The sequence below is a fragment of the Pinus tabuliformis genome, chromosome X, assembly GCF_031772625.1.
Source record: "Pinus tabuliformis cultivar Carrire ecotype Pingquan chromosome X, CPIR1, whole genome shotgun sequence".
In the NCBI taxonomy this organism is placed as follows: domain Eukaryota; kingdom Viridiplantae; phylum Streptophyta; class Pinopsida; order Pinales; family Pinaceae; genus Pinus; species Pinus tabuliformis.
In genome coordinates, this window is record NC_142308.1 from 889623524 (window position 1) to 889633860 (window position 10337).

The following is a 10337-nucleotide window of genomic DNA, read 5'->3' on the forward strand; positions in this document are numbered from 1 at the left end:
CCCATGTAGAGCTTTAGGAAACTACCATTTACTATTCCTGGGATGGGCTCTCCATTAAGCTTGTCGAGCTGGACTGCGCATCCCTCTGTGACTTCTTTGACTACATATGGTCCCAACCAATGCATTCAGAGCTTTCTAGGGAATTTCTCGAACTTGTTGTCGTACAGTAATACTAGATCGTTTCCTTTGAATATGCACAACTTGATATCGCAATCATGCCAAGATTTTTCCCGTTGTTTCTGTACCTGCTGATGGAATCCTGCTAGAAGCCGTTCCTCCTCAAGTTCTTCCAGATGCATGAGCCTCTCTTCCAAGGCCCCATAGTCTGCCATGCCTGTCATCACTCCTATTTGTAAACTAGGTACAATGTATTCCATTGGCATGACGGCTTCCATGCCATAGACTAACTGGAAAGGTGTATGACCTGTCAGTTTCTTGCAGGTGGTTCGGTATGCCAATAGCATAGTAGGTATGCGCAAATCCCAATCATTTCGTTGCGCATTGCATACTTTGGTCAACGCAGTCTCCAAAATATTATTGAAATCTTTCACTATCCCATTCACTTGTGGATGGTACGGCGTACTTTGCTGATGATATATCTGGAATTCCTTAGTGAGTGTGCTGATAGTTTCATTTAGGATGTGTGTTCCACAATCGCTCATTAGGATTTTCGGGCATCCAAACTGTGTCAACACATGATTGAACAAAAATTTCGTAGCTATAGCGGCTATGCAGTCCTTAACCGGTTGTGCTTCCACCCATCGAGTCAAGTATTCTATCGCGGTGATGATATAGTTTGCACCTATCTTTTGAGGTGTGATAGGCCCCACAAAGTCAATCATCCATTTCTCGAATGGTTGTAGCGTCATCTATGGATTGAGCGGCATCTCATCCCTTCGAGATAGTTTCCCAATCTATTGACATACGTCATAGGCCCGACAGTATGCTTTCGAGTCTTGATGTAATGTTGGCCACCATAGTCCAACATGAAGAATCTTCTACTCTGTTGTGCATCCCGCATAATGTCCTCCTGCAGCCTCCCCATGTGCTTCTGCAAGGATCTGTCCTCGCTCAAATTCAGGTACATATCTTCGTAATATTTCATCGTTTCCCATTTTGTAGAGGTGCCCTATGATAACAGTAAAATCCACCGCGCGTATCACCAGTTCTTTCCTCTGCTGAACTGAATATCCCTACAGCACAATCCCTGTGGTTAAGAAGTGGATTATATCCTCGAAGTGGCCATTCGTGACACGCACTGCATAGAGTTGTGCATCGAGTAGTCCTTCCTCCAAATTTGTTGGCTCCTCACCATTCTCAATTCGTGAGAGATGATTTGGACCTGCATTTAGGCGTCTTGGCTTCATGATGACCTCGAAGTCATATTCTTGGAACAATAACAACCATCTACAAACATTCCCCCCCAACACCGACTTATTCACTAAGTATGCACACCTGTTGGGACCCGAAATATGGTGAACTATGCCTGAGCAGGGCGAAGCCAGAGGAAACTTTGGTGGAGGCTCATAGCGTATTGACGTGCAAATCGTTCGTCTGACTTGGGTATAGGGGCGAAAGACTAATCGAACCATCTAGTAGCTGGTTTCCTCCGAAGTTTCCCTCAGGATAGCTGGAGCTCATGCGCGAGTTTTATCAGGGTAAAGCAAATGATTAGAGGCATCGGGGGCGTAACGCCCTCGACCTATTCTCAAAATTTAAATAGGTAAGAGGGTGCGGCTGCTCCATTGAGCCGTGCCATGGAATCGAGAGCTCCAAGTGGGCCATTTTTGGTAAGCAGAACTGGTGATGTGGGATGAACCAAAAGTCGAGTTACGGTGCCGAATTGCACGCTAACCTAGATCCCACAAAGGGTGTTGGTTGATTAAGACAGCAGGACAGTGGTCATGGAAGTCAAAATCCGCTAAGGAGTGTGTAACAACTCACTTGCCAAATCAACTAGCCGCGAAAATGGATGGCGCTGAAGCGCGCAACCTATACTCGACCGTCGGAGCAATTGCCTGGCTCCGATGAGTATACATCTTAAAGTGCCCACCTAGAGATAGTGGCGGTATTTCTAGAGTGCTTATAACATCGCTAGTCCCTCATGCTTAGTAGTAGAATAGTTCTTTTCATCTTTGCATAGCTGCCGACTTGCAAACGTGATCGGATGATTGAGACCTTCTGCACCTTCCTACGTAAGTACAACCCCCAACATGATACATGACGCAACAACATGTACATGAAATTCGATGTCCCATTTTGGAAAGACCAAAATGGGAGTGGATGCCATTTTTTCGTTGAGAACCTCCAGACTCTTCTTACATTCCTCATTCCAACAATATGTAGCATCCTTTTCCAACAACTGTTCCATGGTGTTGTGATTTGTGTGTAGCTCTTAATAAACTTTCAGTAATACCCAGTGTGTCCCAATGTGGCACGCAGTTGTTTGACACTTCACGGCACCTCCAGATTGAGTATGACAACAATCTTCACGATATCCACCATCAGGCATTCTCTGCAAACCATATGGCCAAGAAAATTTCCAAAGGGGATGAGGAAAGTGCACTTCTTAAGATTCAATGCAATCTGGTGTCATCGGCAAGTATCCAACATCAACCGTAAGCTTGTGATATGTTTCTTGACTAGCCCAAATACAGTCCAATCGTCAAAATAAGCTTCCAAAAACTTATGGATGAATTCCTTGAACGCGGCTAGCACTACGCATGAAAATATTGTTGGGGTGTTCTTTAACCTAAAGGGCATAATAGTGTGCTGAAAACATCCCCATTCAGTCATGAAGGTGGTATTGCTTCTATCTTCTAGCGCGATCTTGATATGATGGTACCTTGAGAACCCATCTGTAAATGAGTACGCTTCCTTTCCACCAACGTTCTCCAGAACTTCATCTATAAACAACGTTGGGAATGGGTCATGAACACAAGCATCATTTAGTTTTTGGAGGTCCACGCAGATTTGAATTTCGCCCTTCTATTTTTCCTCATGCACTATCATAGGAGTCACCGAGTCAGATTCTTCCACAAGTTCAATAATTCCTGCTGCAAGCATTTTGTCCAATTCTTCGCGGACCTTTTCCTTATACTTTAGATTCAACCAGTAAGGACGCTACTTAACTGGCCTTGCAGCCGGTTTTAGAGTTATGTTCATCATCCCTAGGTCGCCAAGGACCCTTTTAACTCAGTTATTTTGGTCAGGAATAAGTCTTGATATTCGCAAAGTAGCTCGACGAGCTTATTCACCGTGGCATTGTCCCAATAGTCCCCAAGCATTACATACATCGGTTCCACATCTGTACCAATGTTCACTTGTTTCATTTTCAGTGGTGCGGTGATGTCGAGGTGCTCGATCGATGGTCCGTGAACCTCACGGCTCCCCTCAGTTTCCGAATATTGGTGTTTCTGGGGTCATCATCACCATCCTCTACTTGCACATTGTAACATTTTAGGGCTTGGCTTAAATGATGTGACCATACTGGTTGCACTATTTCTTCCAGTTCCTATGGTATTTTGAAAATGGTGGCCTTCACAACCTATAGCGCATCGTCAACAGTATCCATCCATTGGTCCTCAAATAAGAACGTTAATAAAAATCCTTCATGCAAGATATCCCATTCGCCTGTACCATGTCAGAGTTCTATCTCAGTATACCAGTTGCTTGGGATGTCATCTAGGGTATGATAAAATAAGTGTACCCACTCTAGCTAGAGTTCTTTTCCATAGGCTTTGGTCCATTTTGAGAGGAGCATGCGTGGGTCATCACATCCATCGTATTTCTCGGTTATTCGTAGTTCCAGCTTCCCAAACCTTATCTGCATCATCCCTCTGCAGTCACGCCAATTTTCAAAGGTTCCTTCATGTGTTCCCCACCACTGCATAGGCGTCACACGTAGCGCCCACTTTAATGCATCGAACCTCTGGTGCTCTGGTACTGCACTCTCAAATTTGTTCAAGAATTCATCCACCGTTGTCAACCCATCATATGTTGGTAGGTCTCGATCCTGGGCTGTTATGTAACATAGCAACCTAGTCATCATGTTGAAATTTAATGTTGTTACTTCATTCAACTGATTATTCCAGCATTCGTCTTCTTCATCTGAATCCGAGGTGTAGGAATCTATGCGCTCCCATGATATTCGCCCCTTCGTGGTCAGATTTACCCAATCTTGATCTTGCACAGTTATTTTGTAGATATAATCCAATTCATCATCACTTCCATCATCGCATACGAGTTATGTGTAGTGTGCTCCTTCGGTTGGATCTAGTGGAATAACTACACGTATGGACTTTTTCTCAAATATCATCTTCTGCTTCTTTAAGTTGATGACTCCATTCATATCTATGGCCCAGTCTATTCCTAGCAACGTGGCGTAAGGGTTGCTGTCATCCACTATTTCTATTACCTCAAATCCATTTGTGTGGTTGCACCTTCTATATCCACTGTTACTCCTTGCAATCTCCCCATGGGCAAGATCTTTTCTTGGTTCACCATCCATAATTGAATAGGAGACCACTGTAATGCGGGCCTACCCATGTGTTCCCATGTCTGTTTAGGTAGTACATTCACATCTGAACCCAAGTCCAGGATGACCTGATCCATTTCAAAGTCACCAATCTGTGCTGTCAATCGCATTTCCTGCCTGGAGTGGAAACCATGCCTTCTGAGTTTGTGGACCATGTGTAGTTCCCCTGACCCTGCACACCTGGTTATTAGCTCTTGTAATCCCTTAACTACCTTATTTTCATGTAGCAGTGTTATGCATGTCTCTAAAAAGGTAGTTAACATAGAGGGATCCATTTCCGGCTCAGGTTGATCCTTACTACCTGAAGTAGAGACCTCCATGAAGCTCTTCTTAGCTTCCATAAATGTCTCCTTTACATGTTCCAAGTCGAACTCAAGTTTCTTTGTAGGAGCCTTACGAACCCATGTATTTTCTTCAGGTTGTTTCCCTTTATCTTTCCCTGTGGTTGTGCCACTTCTGAGCATCATGTTCACATTGGAGTCTTCCTTATGCAGTTCGAACCTCATCATTTGGACTTTCTGCATTGGCATAAGTTGTGCTACCCTTTTCTCGCGTTTTTGTGCTATCGATGTGGGAAAATCTATCATTTTGTGATCGAACTACTCACAATATGAACACGATATCCTAGTTGGGTTGGTACAGTCATGCATGTAGTGTCTAGGTCCTCCAAAATTGTAGCAGATTAACTGTCCATGGTCTCGTCCAGGTCTTGTTTCTCCTCATCCTTGTCCTCACCAGTGGAACATACCACACGCTATTGCTATGGTTGGATCTTGACCTCGCGCCTCAGTTTGCATCCTGTAGGCAAGTGTTTGATCCATCAACAATTCATAACTCCGACAATCTCGTTCATCATGGCCCACCGATCTACAAAAATTGAAAAATAGCTACTGGGGGGTTTGTGTAAACTTTTGTAATAGGTGATAGTTGTTGGTCATGTGCTTTCCTCCCACCTGACAGATTGTGCACCAGAGCGCGGGCACCGCACTTGGTCCTGCCTGCACCTCTGGTCTCAAGGGCATTGGACCCCTTGCCAAATAGTTCAATAATACCAGAAAATGATCGTTATCGTGGCCCTAGCTTGTACATTTTATGCACCACACCTCTTCTCGCACTTCTGGCCAGGGTGCCCGATCCTGTTTCAAACTCTGTATCTCCAAGCATAGGTTTTGTACTTTCACATGGATCTGTTGGACTTCCAACCCAGGATCTTGTATCAAAGTTTCATGCAACCTCATCTCTATTTCCAATGCTTCTGCCTGCGTTGAAATCTTCTGTTGTTATAACGTTGTCCTCAAATGTGGTGTCAAAGATGCCACAAACCATGCACAGTTCTGCACATCTGTCAACGTGATGTTAGATTCACGGATCATGCTTTTCAATCTCTGATCTAGATCCCAGGGGGTTTCACTTGGGAGCATCGCGATCTCCTTGAATCCAATGATCGACTATGTCTCTGATTTCTGCTCTCTAAATTCTTTGTTCAATGCATCCTGGATCTCTGTTATTTCAGAATTTGGATGATCACTAGAGTGCTTGATATACCACGTCAACGCGTGATCCTGCAGTGCACTCAGTAAAGTAGCCTTTTTAATGTTATCATCTGTAACACCTTGGGCTTCCCATACTGCCTTTACCACAAACCAGAACTGATCTGGTTCCTCATTTCCTATGCCTTTAAATATGGGTAACTTGATCGCACTTGCCATTCCAACCCTTGGAGGTAGTGGAGGTGGGGTGGTTGAAGATGGGGTCGATGTAGGTGAAGTGGGTGATGGCATGGATGGAGGTGGTAGCTGTGGAATGCACTAATTTATCAACCGGACTGCACTTCTTGGATAGAACCCAGCGAGCTCCTCCTCGCTTTCTCGCGAAAGTGAAATCAAGGGACTATTCTCTAATCCTTCAATCCCTCAGTAACCTCTTCCGCTCCGTGTTATCCCAGACATCAATGGATTTGCATAACCCATTTTTCACATAACATCATTTTGATCTAGGTATTCAACAATTTGATGTACTTACCTCACGGTCCCTTGAGAAAATGCCAATCAGCTTCATTGTAGCTCACGGTTGTGTCTATCACAAACTCAATGATAAACCCTCCTATTATCTGATCTAGCCAATGATCTACCACCCGTGTGATTTTATGTTACGATGCCTCTATCTGGCACACCAACTGTGGGGTCCACACTAATGGTTAATCGAGCTTTCACCTTCCCTGACTATCGGCTAGCCTCGTGATCCACTCATACAGTTCTAACGAGAAGGATGCAAAGAAGATCTCATGGATTTTGGTGTATATGTAGCGATCCAGCCACCTCTTCTCAAATATCTGCAGAGTTTTGTTTTCCTGTATCACGAACTCATGAAGCTTTTGATCCAACCAATCTTCGATCTCTTTCTTCATAGGGTTCCAACGTTCTAACATCAGACATCCCTTAGGCAAATCCCAGTCCCGGCAACGGAACCATTTGTTGGCTTGATGGGGCCTGACCCAGGTTTGGAAGTGTTTTAGCCAAACAAATCCCGCACTACCAGCCCTTTCAGCAACAATCCGCAGAGAACAGACTGAAGTCTCACCCGAGGTAGTATGGGAGGGTGTTGGAAGTAGGTTTCTACACCCTAGGGATGTCTTGATGAGGTCTCGAGGGGTCAGGAACCAACCTGCACACTCGCGTTACTCTACACAGCTTTCTAGCCTTCACGTAGCTCAGCGACGAGGCACCTCTTAGATTCTTATTATGATTGTGGTTATTATAGATCTGATCTAATTCTTAAGGTATTCAATCACACATTCAATAGTTATAACCAGTGCACACAACCATAAATCTTACAGATATGCATAAAATCAGAACATAAGCATAAACATATAGATTTGCGACCAAATGCAGAATAATCTAGAAACGCTTATCTTTATTAATCTTCGGTTCAGTACAATTAGTTCCACCCTACACACTCAGCTGCAGGGGTCTGTACACACAGTTGTGAACTCTACTATGCCTCTGCACACACAGTTGCAGAGCCTCCTCTAACTACTACCAACCATGACTTGGACTTACAGACTCAGAGCACTCTTGCTTTTACAAACCCATACACTTCAGATCTTAATCAAAACTACCTTCTACCCTTAGAGCCTCAATCTATTTATACTTTCCCATGGTCTGCGGACCATGGGCAAGCCAACTCACTTCCTATTATTTTACATTATTGTTGGGCTAACAACCCTTTGACATGACCCATTACAGTTCGCACTCCATGCACTTCACAGAACTTTTCCAATATCGTTACCCTAAATTGTGGACTTTAAACCCCAAAACCGTTACGTGGGGGATCCGCTACCCAACAGTGCTATGCACAATCAAAATGAAAAATGTAAATTCCTGCGTAGGGAGGTGATGCAAGTAACTCCACCAGGGTATTGACCAAGCTCACTGGCAGTGGATCCATGATTGGGTTCCTATGTGACTCCACCGGGGTACTGTCCAAGCCTGCTGGCAGTGGAGAAACACCAGAGATGAAACTAAGACTCTTATGAATATACTACTTGTGCACTTATATACCCCTCAACCCCAATCGAAACGAATGTGTTTCCTTGGATTGGAATGTGTGTTAGTTGACCAAGGGCTTGGCAGATGCTACATCTTACAATCAAGTTAGTGTGAAACCAAGATGAGCTAAGAACTGAACAATATTTCTGAAGGTGTTAGACTTGCTTTTCATGCACAAGGTCTATGGAGAGAGCTGGAGTTCTACCAGTGTGTCGCCAAGTGTTGTAGCGACTACAACCACCCTCCAAATTTTTTCCTTAGCCTGTTTTGGAGCCTTCCTGCCAACCTTAGACAACACTTTGTCTTGCTTCCTCAAGTACTCAAGCTTCAGCGTTTTCCTTTCATAAAGGAAGCCTCTTGATCCATTCCCCTCAGAGGCTGCTTCTCCGAACTCGGTCCAGCTATAGGCTTATTAGCTTCCCCTTGAAAATTGTTCATTCCTAGAGGGAAAATAGCCTTCCCTCCAGGAATTGCACAATCCTCTCTGACAGCCTACTGGGCTCCAAGATTGCGCAATCCTGCCAGCCAACCCTCCCAGAAGGATTTGCATAATTCTTCTGAACAATAGGTTGTTTAGCCTAGGATTTGCACAAATCTGGGCAACAGTCAGTTGCTCTGCCCAGAAATTGTGTAATCCCCTCATGTAGTCATCCCAGCCCACAGTTAGGAATGCGGATTTTTCCCATGAAGTTGAGCACTCCCATGCGTGAACAGTTTGGTTGACCAATTCCACCTGTGACCGAGGAAACATGACTTCCATGCATGCATGAATTGATCTTCCTAGAATAGCAAGAGACAACATGCAAGAGGCATCCCATGATTTAAGGAGTTATTTTTAGCAACCGGGACTTACATACAAAGTTGTCTTAGAAGTTTCCCTCCAAGTGTCACTTTTTCCTAGATTTGTGGCATGCGCATCATGAGACCAAACTTATTTATTCAACACATCATAGCTCATTCATTCACATCAAACTTGGAGTTCTGACATCCCACAGGACATCCAGGACTCTTTGACACATCCGACTTAGCTATTCACAGGTAAGTGGCCTTAACTTGCCTTTTTCAGCATTTCTGTCACTTTTTGTGTATTCGCTTATGTCAGTGTTGTTTGATTGATTTCTTTGAACTCCTGCTATCATTTACATTTATTCTAACTTGTCCTAGATTTGTTTCAATTTTCTTTGCTATCACATGCATGAAAAGATTTTGCACAGAAGTTTGCCCAACTAGCAAATGACCTCACCCACATGCATGTTGATCTATTTGTTGAATCTTCCATTCATGTTTTGCACGCATTGTTTATCACTTCTGCAACCACTTAGTGTCGCCATGCATTTCATCGACTTACCTTCTTCCAGTTTCCCATCGGCGAGTCGGGACAAACTTGGCCCGGCCTCTGCCTTCACCAAGGCTGCATTGCACAATCTAGGGAAGGAAGGCTCACCTTCCGCTCCAGATTTGTGCATTCTAGCCCAGCACTAGCCTCCTAGACTATTTTGTGCATTCCTGGAGGACAATGGTTTCTTGGCCCAGGAAATTGTGCAAATCTATCCTTGGGCCAATAGTCCTTCCTAGCTGGGATTGTGCATTGCACAATCCCAATAGCCAGTTTCCCAACTACATTGTGCATTTCACAGATCCAGTAGGCAGTCCAGACTGCCTTTTGCCCAATTCTGGCAGCGAGTCACTCAGCGTCCCAGTGAAATTTGTGTAATCTTTCTCATCACTTTCCTAGGTATGTGTTCTGTCTTGCTCCAGATTTGCTTTACTTTCACCGACATATTTATTGCCATGCATGATGCTTGTTTCTAGATCTTTCAGGTGTTCATCTGTCTCAATGGCTTCAAAGACAATAGTATCTCAGGAAACGGATGGTATGGAAACTAGAGCAGCAACTGAGCAGGTGTCCTTTGGATTACCGATCTATGAAGATACGAAGTTGTATCTAGACAAGGACATCATAGTGAAGTGGCAAGAGGTGAATGAAACATTTGTAGGTACTTTTGGGGAAGACCTTGAAGACCGTCAAGTGGACGTGAACATTCATAAGTCCAGCTTGTACTAGATCGCATGTAGATACCCCACATTCCCATGCGCGAACATGATTCACTAGATCGTCTCTCACACTTACCCCGAGAGGACGACCTTGAGCAGTGTCAGTGGGATGAAGCTTGCAACCTTCTAGGCATGATATTACGATGAGATGTATCGGATGAACAAGCCCATGACTGTCATGACTCCCCCGTTCAGCT

At 44.2% G+C, this 10337-nt stretch overlaps 1 pseudogene; it reads left to right on the forward strand.

Moving 5' to 3' along the window:
* Nucleotides 1–1423: 1423 nt before the first annotated feature.
* Nucleotides 1424–2083, forward strand: LOC149142547 (25S ribosomal RNA; annotated as a pseudogene; the record flags this gene model as incomplete).
* Nucleotides 2084–10337: the final 8254 nt, after the last annotated feature.